General features: G+C 45.9%; 1 pseudogene; it reads right to left on the bottom strand.

Annotated features, from left to right (window-relative positions):
- LOC138559115 (zinc finger protein 585A-like) overlaps nt 1-12,663 on the bottom strand; it is a 540,244-nt pseudogene that overhangs the window by 517,181 nt on the left and 10,400 nt on the right.

The following is a 12,663-nucleotide window of genomic DNA, read 5'->3' on the forward strand; positions in this document are numbered from 1 at the left end:
CATGCTCAGCGTTCGCAGTTCAAGTGAGTAATGTTTACCTGTTAGCAACACGGTCGGGGTGGCGTGTTTTCTTCCTACGTCATTGCCTCCTTGTTTCTTCCTGGATGTTTTTCATTTGTTGGGCTACCATCTGGCTTCAGGATGAACCCCTGCCCTCTGCACAGGTGCTGGACCTGAAAGAAGAAAAGTAGCAGCTAGGTGTTACGGAGCAGCATGTGCATGCAAGTTGAATCCATTGTAATATCTGAAAGACCTGTTGAATGCAGTAGTATGTCGGGCACTTGGGCAGTACCTTCTTATCTGTAAAACTATGCTGGAGACCTGTTGACTGCCAGAAGTGCATTTGATCATTGCGCTAATACTTTGTCTGTTAAAAAATGCTCGGTGTGAAGTAACAGTGTGCTTATGGAAGGGTGCCGATATAGCAAAGCTAATGAAGAGTGGCACTAACATCGCGGCAGCCCCGTTTGTACGCAACCAGAGAACTTTTCATCAATAACCTATCCAACCACGCTGTAAGCCCCTTGCAAAAACACCAGGTAAAGATCAGTGATGGGAGGGGAAAGAAACCAGGGAAAGGAGGGGAAGACAAGGGTTGGAGCCTAAGTTACATGCTCATTGCTTTTACCGCTCTCTCTCCACCATGCATGCAGTGCAATTCACAACCAGGGATTACAGACTACATGACGGGTTGATTCCGCCACAAGAAGGTTCAGCACATAGAAACCCATTTCTTTTGGGGGACCTGGGTGGAGGGGCTGTTTCATTCCAGTGCTGCTATCCAGTCCCGCTTTGGAGTCTGTGTGCTATCATCACTTGTGCCTCTGCTTTCCCTGGGAAATCCATGACAACCCCGCAGGACCTCAGGTAAGGTGTTACAACTGACGGGCATGGAGAGAAAAAGAGCATCAGGCTTTTAGACATATAAAACCTTCGGCTTTTATAGATAAAAATCTTCAGGCTTTTGATAAACAACTGTGCTAAAGCTATAAAAAGCCTGTTTCTAGGAGGAGTCACACAGTGCTGTTTGTGAATCCTGAAGGAATGCCATTTGACTGGAGAGCAGAGCTGGAGGACGAGCATTGAGCAGGGACAACTTCCTCCATTATGGCCATAGGGGAGGGATTAATTGGCACACCTTTATTCTGCTTGGATGTTGAAGCTTTTGGAACTGGATGTTTGGGCTCTAGAGACTCAACACTTTTCTTTTTGCAAGAACTACTATATTTGACTTAGCTGCATAGGGAAGTAATCCTACCTATGGTAATCAGCTCACTACCCATGGAACCATTTTATTCATATTTGGCTTATGTTTGCATCATGGTCTATTCCAATTGACACTACATTTTTTAAGGCACCTTTTTGATGCATTTTGCAAAGCGACCATGATGTTTGGATAGGCGGTTTATCCAACTGGATTTAATATTTTGGAATGTTTGTATGTACAAACCACATGCCTTTGAAAGGATGGCAGACAGAAAACGTAGAATAAAACCAATCCAAATGACCAATACAATCACTACACCTCTTTGCAAGTGACAACAAGGTCTATTATATGCAAAAGGGTCTCAGACAGTTCCATATAACGAACATGACGGTGTCCAGTCAAAATATCGAGAAAATAAATGTCGAAAGACAAACCGAAAACATAACGACAAAAAAAAGGTTGAATAATTTATTTTTTATTTATTTTTTTTTTTTGGCTCTCGCATGTAAAAAAAAACGTAAAAATAATAATAAAAGGGAGGTTGGGGGGAACCTCCCCATTTCGAATAAAAAATGTAATAAAAAAGAAATGTGACTTTTTTTCCACTTTTTTTTGATATTTTGACTTTCAACCTTTTTGTTTTCGATTTTTTGACTATAAACCGAACATGACACAGGTCTCATCTCAAGACGTTACACCTTATATAGAAGAAAAAGCGCAAATTAACAATACTATGCTTAATGAGTACAACATAATCCCACCACCCTCATTGGCTACCATCTATAGAACATGCTAATCGCCCACCCTGTAGTCCCATGACCGATTGGCCACATCTACGCTGCCCCCATTTCCATAGACACCTGGTCCCCTACATAGTCACTGACGAACCCAAATGTGTGATTGGTGTGTCCTTATCGATAAGCTCGTAAATTTGGGTCCATCACGTGATGTTCACTCTCCTGTTCCAGGCACAAAGAAACTTTGCAAGGCCAAACTCTGCTTTTGATGAGACAGTAGGCTTTCTCATGAAACCAGATGCATTGGCGCATGTGAGCTGCGCCCCCAATCTGAACAAAATGTATTGGCATCAACTCTGCGACCCCTGTCCCGAATCACAAGACTTTCTAGACACAGCTCCCTGCACTTATCTCACAACCCCAGGTGCCCATGGATGATATGACAAGGGCACCATTCTCCACCAGTCTGAATTTCAAGGATTTGTTTGCTTAAGTTGTGCGTCTAGGTGCAATTCATATGGGGTGTCCATCCCAGGGTGAGGGCAGTAGTGTTCTAAATCATCGGCTGGCTCGTTGGCATTACACAGCCACGTGCACTAGTCTCATTAATTTGTCCTTCAAAGGGCACATCCCGGACTGCTCTTTTACCAACTAACATTCCGTTCCCATGACATCCAGGCTCCGCAGCTGGATACAAATAGTGTTTATCTGCGTACAATGAATGCCTCTGACCTCGGCTTCTCTGCTGGGGGAATGGAAAAAGGGCTTTGTTTTTGGAGCTGGACTTACCGAGCAGCAGATCCACACTAAATCCAGCATTCTCATCTGTTCATCGTGTGCTGGGCATTAACATCCAAAATGGCGTTACTCCTGTCACTTTTACCACACTGACCTCGTTTCTACCACACTACCCTACTGACTCCATCTTCCACCTACGTCTGCTTCTTCCCCCATATTGCACATCAATACATACTAATAATACAACAACTAAACACCGGCCTATAAAGGTGCCCTATCTATAACCTCTGCAACTGCAACATTAATACATTTGTTGCTCTTACTGTGTTGCTATATGTCGGCATCTAAATGTATCGGACCGAACTAAGACAATGTATACTCTGTCCATGGCACACCCTTCACTCTGCTCCCACAAGGTGGATCACTGATATATTTTTCTCAACCGGAACCTTTTTGCCTGCTTGGGATTCTGTACGTGCATTCAACACCATCCCAACACCTTCAACAAGGACCCAGGCTCCAGGCCTCCCGCTCACTTCTCCCTACTATCAGTGGACTGTAATGAGTATTAGAGATAGTTTTACCCATTTTCAATATCACTCTGTGTTAGGCAGAATCATATGCAGTGCCCTTTGGGAACACCACACACAATTAAGACTACTACGTGACAGTACAAATTCACCTTTGGTACAAGCCTGTACTACACAGTAAAGTGGTAGCGATGGCTGATCAGCCAGACTTATCTCAAGAGTAAAGTGAGCAGTACTAGTAGTTACACAAAGGACAGCAATTACTATGGTTCAAACAAACACTGAATCAAGGTACCTTTAGAGCAGAAGAATGCTGTAGCTGAGGCAGACGTTCCTGGCAGATCCTGCAGGCTCATGGTTCCTGAAGCGACTGTCTGACTAACATGAAGGAGGAAGACTGGAGAGTCCTGCACTGCCCAGGGAAGAAACCAGCAGCAGAGCAAAGCGACAAATAAAATGTGTTCTCCTTAAAATGCAAGCAGGTTCCAGTCCTGCTGGCTATCTGGTTCACTGTAGCTGTGCACAGCAAATTCGACCAGAAGAGGGAGGCCTGGCTTGGAGTTTGGTGAACTGGTTGGTCCCACCAGCTAAAGGGGAGAAGATTCCTTGCAGATCTTCCCTGTGGTCGAAGGTTGGAGATTCGGACCGCAGCAGGGCTTCACCGGGAGGTTCATTCGTAGCAGTGGTCCACTTCTTTCAGCTTCTCTTCGGTTCTCACGATCCAGTGGCGACTCTGCCTTCCAAGCCCCAGAGACCTGCTTTTTATGTAGTTTTCCCCCATTCACATAGCCTGGCTGTCAATCACACAGCATGGTGGTTGTCCTGGCGGGACAGTCACCTCAGCCAATCATACAGAGTGCGACATGGGTCTGCAAGGAGAACATGTGCAGGGAGTCTCAAACCCCTCCCTCACATCCTGTCCCCCTCAGACATTCAGGCGCCTAAGGAGGGCTTCTGTGCAGAAGCCTGCCAAAGGACGGTGAACAAAGGAACCAAATCTGGTTTGGCGCACAGAGTAAAACACAGGAAAGACCTTTACAAAAAGAAATGGCGAATAAACCCAGCCGGAACCAAAATAAAATAAAAGGGGTCCAGCGGGTTTATGTTTGAGGCTACTAACTTAGCCTAAAACAGTACCAAGGCTATTCAAATAGACAGCAGTAGGAAAAATAGGGTAGATACCACTGCCACCAGCCAAATCTTAAAGAGAGGGGAACAAAATAATGTTCCTTGAGAGACAGACAAAAAGGTATAACTATTAACCCTTTCCAGTACTCTATGTAAGATAGTTTGTACTGGGTCTGTGAATTTAAAAAGTCAATGGCAACTTTACATGTTCTGGGAGATAATAGTCAGTCCCAGAAAATGGAGTCTGAGTTCGGAAGTCTAAAAAAGACAACCATGTGTCACTGCACAGTCCATGAACACATACAAATTTACAACACATAGCCAAAAACACATGTAAGAGTGGGAAAAAAGGCTCACACTCTTAGCAGGTGAAAAAAATAAATCCTAGAAATCCAGCAAAGCTGCTGAGGGTCTCAGTAGGTAAGGGAAATAAGCCATTCTGGAGAATTCTCCCTAACACTCCCCCCCCCAGACTAAGGGATAGGATGATTTAATCCACTCCTGGATGAATCTCTTCACTCTAGTCGGTTATAAACATCCTAGAGAGACCATCAGCATTTTGGTGGTGACATCATGACCTGTGCTCAATGGTGAAATCAAACCCTTGCAGGCAGATTGACCATCTTAGGAGTTGTGGGTTCTCCCCTTTCATTTACATTAACCTTCTCAAGGGTTGGTGGTCAGTCTGAATCACAAAAGTAGATCCATGCAAGTATGGTCTAAACTTCTTCAGAGACCACACAATGGCAAAACATTCCCGCTCTATGGTTGCCCACCTTGTTTCTGGTTCCTTCAGTTTCCCGCTGATGAAGCAAATGGGGTGCTCCCTACCTTTCTCATCCAGTTGACTAAGGACTGCACCTATACCTGTATTGGATGCATCTGTCGGCACAATGAAGGGTTGGTGATTATTAGGAGCTCTTAGGACTGGAGCTTGACAAAGGGCTTTATTCAGGTTTTCAAAGGCTTGAGTGCACTCCTCCTTCCATCTAACCTTTTTAGGGAATTTTGGAGAGGAGACTATATTCAAAGGAGAAGTTATGGTCCCATAGTTCTCGATGAAATTCCTTTAGTACCCAGTGAGCCTAGGAAGGCTCTCACTTGGGTTTGAGTAGTAGGGGTGGCTCAGCTTTGTACAGCTTGTACTTTGCTAGGCAATTATTTCACCTCCTTCTACCTCATGACCAAGGTAGACCACTTTACTCTGATCGATTTGACATTTGCTTGCCTTTATGGTCAGATGGGCCTGCTCAAGAGCCTGCAAAACATATCCTAAGTGATCAACATGTTATTTCCAAGTAGGGCTGAACACTGCAATGTCATCCAAGTATGCCATGCAGAAGTCCTCCATCCCATTCAGAACTTGATTAACCATCCTTTGGAATGTACTAGGTGCATTCTTTAATCCAAAAGGCATAACCTTAAACTGGTAGAGGCTTGCTGGGGTTGAAACTGCAGTTTTCTCCTTGACATGGTCTGTCAGGGCTATTTGCCAATAGCCTGATGTCAGATCAAATGTACTTAGGTACTTGGCTACACCAAGTTTATCCAAAAGTTGTTAGGGAGAATTCTCAAAATTGGCTAATTTCCCTTACCTACTGAGTCCCTCAGCAGCTTTGCTGGATTTCTAGGGTTTATTTGTTTCACCCGGTAAGAGTGTGAGCCTTTTTCCCATTCTTACATGCATTTTGCTGTGCGTATTTCTACTTCATGGGTGATCTTGGGCACTGGAGCCTCACCTACTCTATGGCACCATTTTTCTTTTAGACTTCCCCGTGACTCCATTTTCTGGGGCTGACTACTGTCCCCCAGAAAAGATAAAGTTGCCATTAACTTTATTTAGTCACTTTAACCACAGACCCAGTACACCCCAGCTTACATGGAGTATTGGAAAGGGTTAATTCTTATCCCTTTTTGTCAGTGTCTCTTGGAGCATTGTTTCGCTCCCTTTACACTAAGACTTGGCTGATGGCAGTCGTATCTACCCTATTTTATATACCGCGGTTATCTTAAATAACCATGGTATTGTTGTAGGCTATTATATTAGCCTCAAACATAAACCTGCTTAGCCGTATATGTTTTATTACGGTTCCAGCTGGGTTTCTTCGCCATTTCTTTTTGTAAATGTCTTTCTCGTGTTTTACTCTGCACGCCAAACCAGGTTTGATCCCTTTGTTCGCCGTCTTTTCGCGGGCTTGTGCACAGAAGCCCTCCTTAAGGCACCTGAAAGTCTAGGCAGGAAGTGAGGGAGGGATCTTCGGACCCCTGCCATGGGTTCCCTTGGTAACCCAAGTCGCACTCCTGTTTGATTGGGTGAGGGGCCTGTCCTTGCCAGGACAGCCACCCTGCTGTGTGGCTGTATGAATGGGGGAAAACTGCATAAACAGCAGGTCTCTGGGACTGGAAAGGCAGAGTCGTCAATGGAACGAAAGAACCTACGAGGAACTGATGGAAGAGGACCCCTACAAAGCCCTGCTGCAGGTCCGAATCTTCAGAATCCTACGACAGAGAAGATCCTCCAGGAAACGTCTTCCCTTGAGCTGGTGGGACCAACCAGTTTGCCCAAACTGCAAGCCAGTACTCCTCCTCTGGTCGAATTCGCTGTACTGAGCTACAGTGGGCCGGATAGCCAGTTAGGTCGAACCCTGCTTGTGTTTTACAGAGCGCACCTTTTATTCGTTGCTTTGCTCTGCTGCTGGTTTCTTCCCTGGGTAGTGCAGGACCCTCCACTCTTCCTACTTCTGATCAGTCCGACAGTCGCTTCAGGAACCGTGAGCCTGCAGGAACTACCAGGATCGTCTGCCTCTACTACAGCTCCCTCGCCGTTTTAAGGTACTGTGCAAATCCGGTTGTTTGTTTTGTTCAGCCGCGGTGAAAGTGTTTGAAATCTTTTTCCAATCCGAGGGCTTGTCCTTCTCTTCTCTTTGAACTAACTTTTCTACCAACCAACCTTGTCCGGAATCTGTGGCACGAACTTTACCGCAAACTACACTGAACTGTATTATCTTGAGCAAAAGACTTTTGACCTATTGACTTTGGCCCTAAGCCTTTTCTCTCTGATTTTATCATTGCAGTCTCTCTTGTTCAATTGCCCCGAGTACTTACTGTTGGTGTGATTCAATTTCTGTTAACTTCTGTCTTTCCCTCCCTTTTAAATTGCTGGAGTGCCATTTTGCTCCCACTTCATTTTGTGAGCTTAACTTGTCTGGAATTTAAGGGAAGTGGTGTGGTGTATTAAGAGTGTGATTTTTAGACTGCTTATAATAGTGTAATGTTATACAACTGAAGAGTGAAATAAATGTATATTCTTTTGCTTGAAAACCTTGAGTCAGCGTTTGCCTGAATCATAGTAATTGCTGTCCTTTGTGTAACTATTTGATACTGCTCACTTACTCTTGAGAGAAGTCTGTCCGCTCTGCTACTGCTACCACTCTAACTGTGTAGTACAGGCTTGTACCAAAGGTGAAATTGTACTGTCACTTGTAGTCTTAATTGTGTGTGGTGTTCCCAAAGAGTACTGCATATAATTCTTCCTAACACCAGTTCATCTGTCCTTGGTAAAGGAACGTCTTAGTGACTGCATTTAGTGCTCTATAGTCCACACAGAATCTCAACTCTTTGGATCCTGCCTTTGGTACTAGAACAACTGGACTAGATCATGGACTTGTAGATGGCTCTATAACCCCGAGATCAAGCATCTTGTTGACCTCTTCCTTTATTTGGGATCTTACATGTTCTGAAATTCTGTAACCTCTGCTTTTCACAGGTAAACAGTCACCAGTGAGAATAGCATGATGGCCCCAAGGGGTCAAGCCTGGTGAAAGTGAAAACAGGGAGGCAAACTGATTTAACAAAAACTTGAACTCATCCTGGTGTTCAGATGTCAAGTTAGAAAATAGATTAACTCCTTCTATGTTCTCATCTAAAGGTTGGCCTCTGAGAAGGTCAGGTAGAGGTTCACTCTCCTCCTCTTGAGCTGAAGCTAGAAGCAAAGCTCTAACTTCTGGTCTCGGGATAAGGCCCTGTTTTGCGCCCCCACTGCAGTCATGCTAGATGCCTGGAGAGGGCAGGAGCCCTACTCCCCAGCTGCAGAGACATCCACACCAGCTGATCCACTTCAGCAGCAGTCTCTGATTGCCATTCCGCTGCAATCACTTCGAAGGTGAGCACTTGCCTCACATCTACACCCACCGTGTGCCTCCAACACGATCGTGGCACAGCACCCCTGCCATCCGCCTTTGCTGCTGCCTGCTAGCCCTGTATCATTGCCATTTTGTTTCCTTTTCACGCAGCCCGCATGGCCTGATCTCAAAATTGCGGCCCCTATGGTGTACAACCACGTTGCCTAGCAACCAATCTCTACTTTGCCACGCCTACACGCCGGCAGGCGGAAGTCGCCGGCTGCGGCCCATCCGGGGAAGGTCCACGGAAAAGGCCCTGTTTTGCACCTGTTGTGCGATGGTGTGCACACCAAAAGACATTCGCTAATGAGCTCATGAAAACTGACTTTGCCACCAGCCAGCTATTAAGGTACGAACTGCCTCTCAAACTTACTTGCTACCAACCGCCATGTACTACCTCAGGCTTTTCACCATATGATTCCTACTGAGCAATCATTGAAGTTATTTACTTTGGCTTCTTTCCATTTTCTGTAATTACACTGACCATGCTAGCTCACCTCCCAAGTTTTTTGCAGTGACTGAAAGCTTATGTTTATATTTGTAAACCGCTAATACTTGTTAGTACTGCTGAGCACTAACACTGCCATTGCAACTCGTGCCGTACGTTCACAGTACTCAGTCCTGCGCATCTGCCCATGATTACTTGGCACACCCATATTTACGTCAATTAATTGCAACTGTCTGCATGGTATCGTGCTCCTTCCTTTCATGTGTAGATTTTCCTATGTGATTACAACTATCATCTCGGGACTACTGCATTTATTGTTGCATTGTCTATGCCCTTCTTTGATCACACATTACTGCTAACTGTTGCCACTGTCTAGCGCACAATAGGCACATCATCTAACGCCCACCCCTTTGCCTTTGCTCATCACGTTAGCCTAGCCTATGCTTAACAAGCACCTTGTAAGAACACTAAGCCAACTCTCGCAAAACAAACACAACGTGATCTTCGTTGTGTATTAATGCCACTCTCTACCCACTACTCAGATCAAAGTAGGCATCGGTTGCACACTACAAGAATTGGCAGTCACCTTATCATACCCAGCGCCTTCGCTGTAACCTGCATTTAGCCAAATACTAAATATGTATTGCTACTTAAGACATTCTGCAGCATATTTCTCCCACTGGCCACATCCAATAGCCATAAGCATGTGACACTAGTTTACTCAGACATCACACAATATACCACGTTACGCCACCGTAACACTACGAATGTGACTGCCAACTACAGCCACACCCCAGTTCTTACCATACTTGCCTCCACACAGCACCCACTTCTTCAAAAGCATTGCACATTGCCCCTTACCAGCCCTTACTTGAACTCACCTGCCTTCTGGTTGAAACACTTCACCACCAAGCCAACACCTAACCAACCATGTTCTCTCACGCTTAGGAATAGCAGATTAGGCTCAAGATTCTGCCACAAATATCTGCTCTCACATCACCACATCTCTACTAAACACAATCTACCCCAGGGACACACCACACTCACACCTAACCCCTCTCCTCCCTTTATATCACACCATTTAACAGATCAAACACACCTGCCATCACTCCCTGAACATACACGGCCCGAGTGTCCGTCCTAGACTGATCTGCTTTTCGATCCTGCAATCGGTGATCTAGTTGCACAACCAAATTGATAAATTCGGTACAGTCTCTGGGTGGGTCAACCACCTGGGCTAGAACGTCCTTCAATTCACCTCGTAGGCCCCGGTGAAATAACGTGGTTCTTTTGTTTTCAGGCCACCTAGCTTCAGCAACCAGTCTATTGAAGGTGGTAATGTACGTTAACAAGTCTTGATTCCCCTGTTCGAGTGACAAGAGTTTGTTGTCTACTGCTTGTTCTTGGGTATGGCGAGCAAAATGTTTTTCCATTTCCCTCTGGAACCCCCCAAAGTCATGTAACAAAGGATCATCATGGATTACCAGTGGCACCGACCAGTCCGCTGCGCTACCACTCAGGTATGACAAAACAAAAGCTACCCAAGCTTGGTCGTTTGGAAATGCCCCATGCCTACAAAGAAAGTGAAGGCGACACTGATTCATGAATGCCACATACTTCCTTGGGTCGCCTGAGAACCGTTCTGGTGGTGCTAGGGGAACTGTTCCGTGTAGCGTAGTTTGTACTGGAGTGGGAGTGGATGATAAGGTGGGATCTTGTGCCAATGGGTTGTTTCCGGGCAGAGGAGTCTGCCCTGCCTGTGATTGCAAGAACTGCCTACCGATCTCTTCAGTGCGATCCTTGGTTACTACTAGGTCCCTCCGGAGAGCATTAGTCTCTTGCCTGGCAGAATGAACTTCGGCACGTAGTTGTCCTAACAATTGAGCCAAGTGGTCGATTTCGGATGTCTTTATGGCACCCAGGTGGATTAGTTATGGCAGGCTTTGTGTTCTGTTACGCTCACCTGGTATCCACGGGGACGCCACTCAGCCCGGGTTGGTTGCTGGAACCTTCTCCCCAGTTTCCCTGGATGTTGTCTACGGAGGATGTTCAGCCTGAAGATACAGGAGGGCTGTGTTCAAGACTGGCCAACTGAGGTAAGTATCCTCCCACCACCCCTTGTGGCTTCAGCCCTTCTGGGCCCTCTCCTCACTTTGTTGTGGAATTAGGCATGCTCTCCATCCTGCCTTCTTGGCAGGGGCACGTTATTTATTTTATTTATTTATTTATTTGGATTTGTAGAGCGCACATCTGCCCGGGGGCATCGTGGCGCTAAAGAAGTCTTACTTGTTACAGGCATACATAGTGAACACACAAATAGACAGATTTGCATAGAAGAATATTTTCATACATTTGCTGTTATTTCCAAATATACAGTGGTGAGAATACAGGTGAGGCAGGGTTAGTTGAACAGCGTGGTTTTGAGTAGTCTACGGAAGGCATGGTATGATTTTTCGTTCCTTAAGGCGGTGGGGAGTGCGTTCCAGTTTTTGGGTGCTGGATGTTGAAAGCTGGACCCTCCGGCTTTGCTTCTTTTAAAGGTGGGTACATAGGTCTGGTTGGTCATGTGTGACCTGGTGGGTCTAGTGGAAGTATGGGGGGTGATCCTTTCAGAAAGATAGGGTGGGGCATTGGCAGAGAGGCATCTGTGGGTGATGGCCATGGATTTGAATAGTATGCGCTCTTTTATAGGTAACCAGTGTGCTTCTTTTCTGGCTTGGGAGATGTGCTCCCTTTTTGGAATGCTTAGGGCTGCTCTTAGGGCATTGTTTTGTGTGACTTGCATTTTTTTAATGTTTTGTGCAGACGTGCCCAGGAAGAGGGCGTTGCAGTAGTCCAGTTTGGTACCTACTGTGGCTCTGGCTACATTCAAGCAGTTTTTCGAGGATAGGAAGGGTTTAACGGCGTTGATTATCTTAGTGGTGAGTGCAGCAGAGGAGGCTACGGCATTGACTTGCCGTGTCATAGAGAGAGTGGAGTCAAGATATACTCCTAGTGTTTTTACTGCAGTGGAGACTGTGATGGTGGAGTTATCAACGTTAAAGGATTTGTATAGAGGCGGGAGTTTGTTTAGTGTTTCTTTGGTGCCAACTAGTAGGATCTCTGTTTTGTCCCCGTTAAGGCAAAGTCCATTGGCTGCCATCCAGGTTTGAATGGCTGTGTATATTTTTGTTAGTGCTGCGGCGTCTTGTTCATATACCCCAGTAAGGGGGAGCAGGACTTGTGTGTCGTCAGCATAGTTGGTGTAGGCTATGTGGCGATGGTCGAGGTCATTGAACAGTGGGAGGGTGAAAATGTTGTATAAGGTGGGTGCAGTGCAGGATCCCTGTGGGACGCCACAATGGACAGTGGTTGGGGTAGCGTTTGCCGAATCAGAAAAGACTTTCATAAGTCGACCCTCGAGGAAGGATTTGACCCAGGAGACGGCTTCAGGCGAGAAGTGAGCTTCATTTTTGAGTTGCGTGCCTAGGATGTCATGGTTGACCAGGTCGAAGGCAGCAGATAGGTCTAATAGAAGGAGGAGAGCCGGTTTGCCTTTGTCCATGATGTCGTTAAGTTGGATTTTAAGGTCTAATAGGGCCGATTCGGTCCCATGCCCCGGGCGGAAGCCCGATTGCCTTTTGCCTAAGATGCGATTTTTTTTGAGGTAGTGCTGAATTTGTGAGTAGGCGACTTTGTCGAGGATCTTGAGCAG

The sequence above is a fragment of the Ambystoma mexicanum genome, unplaced genomic scaffold (assembly GCF_040938575.1).
Source record: "Ambystoma mexicanum isolate Mex_15411 unplaced genomic scaffold, UKY_AmexF1_1 Mex_scaf38, whole genome shotgun sequence".
Taxonomy (NCBI): domain Eukaryota; kingdom Metazoa; phylum Chordata; class Amphibia; order Caudata; family Ambystomatidae; genus Ambystoma; species Ambystoma mexicanum.